Source organism: Mastomys coucha, unplaced genomic scaffold, assembly GCF_008632895.1.
Source record: "Mastomys coucha isolate ucsf_1 unplaced genomic scaffold, UCSF_Mcou_1 pScaffold1, whole genome shotgun sequence".
Lineage (NCBI taxonomy): Eukaryota > Metazoa > Chordata > Mammalia > Rodentia > Muridae > Mastomys > Mastomys coucha.
The window spans coordinates 54,828,499-54,829,748 of NW_022196891.1; the positions used below are offsets into that span (position 1 = coordinate 54,828,499).

The window sequence follows — 1,250 nt, forward strand, 5'->3', positions numbered from 1 at the left end:
TTTTTATTCTTCACACAGAAACCCTTCTTTACTAAAGGTAATTCTTACACCCTTTTAACATTTTCCCTACTTACTGCTTTCCCTTTATTTTATTTTCATCTTAATACCATGAGACATAGTATGTAACAAATGAAAACACCATCTTATTAAAAGAAAGTCAAGTCCAAACTCTATACATAGGGTAATATAATAAATAAAGGTAAACTCTATATGTAGGGTAATATAATAAATAAAGGTTACCCGTACAGACATTGTTAAATTATGAGGCTTTGGAGACAATCTGCAGCTGGGGTGTAGATGCTCGAGTCGGGTGCCCCTCACCATGCCTTGGAAAATTGAAGAAATCATGGACTTTCTGGTCACAGCCCGGCAGAAGGATGCCAAATCTGTCAAGACCAAGAAGAACAAGGATAATGTGAAGTTCAAGGTTGTCTGTAGCAGGTACCTTTACACCCTGGTTATCACAGACATTGGGAAGGCAGAGAAGCTGAAACAGTCCCTACCCCCAGGTTTGGCAGTGCAGGAGCTGAAATGAACCAGATCTCTGCATGTGACTATTAAAAACCCTAAAAAGTCAAAAAAATTAGGAGGCTTTATAAGGTTCTAGGAAAACTCCATAGAAACACAAGAAAGTCAAACATCTCTTTGTGCTTTGCATAATCTACAGAATGATATAGTAGCTGTGTTTGAGTGATTATAGGTAGCAGATACATGGGAGCAGCAGATAAATAGCAAAAACATCATCAAATGGATGTTTACTACATCCTGGAGAAATTAACTAAAAGATCACTGTTGAAACAATTATACCGGCGTTACAGATTGAGAGATCATTTAGATATAGTCTTCTCTGTCCTCTCCATGGGCAAGCATCCCAATAACTGCTTCTAGTACAGGCTTCTCATGCCACAAGGTAAATAATAGTTCTTTCTGTCAGAAATAGCTTACCTAGTAGTTGTTCTTAAGTTGTTCACTCTTAGGATACTTTGTTCTTTTTTTTTTTTTGTCAGAAAGTGAGGGGGTCACCTAGGGACCCAGGTCAGGGGCTTTGAAAGATACTTCTAAACAAACATGCTTGGGTCTAAAGTTGGGAGGGCCAAATTCCATCTTCAGAGCCAGTTTTTTAGTGACCTTAACAGTGCTTTATATTTTATGAATATAATATACAGAAAAGGCATTTGCTCTTCTCTGAAGAACTGAAGAATATAGCAAATGGCTACTTTTTCTAAAGGATCAGAGAAGAGAGAGAAGGA

The 1,250-nt window shown here is 37.7% G+C and overlaps 1 pseudogene; it reads left to right on the top strand.

The window, feature by feature from the left end:
• Positions 1 to 248: 248 nt before the first annotated feature.
• LOC116070730 lies at positions 249 to 702 on the top strand (annotated as a pseudogene).
• The last annotated feature ends 548 nt before the right edge of the window (positions 703 to 1,250 follow it).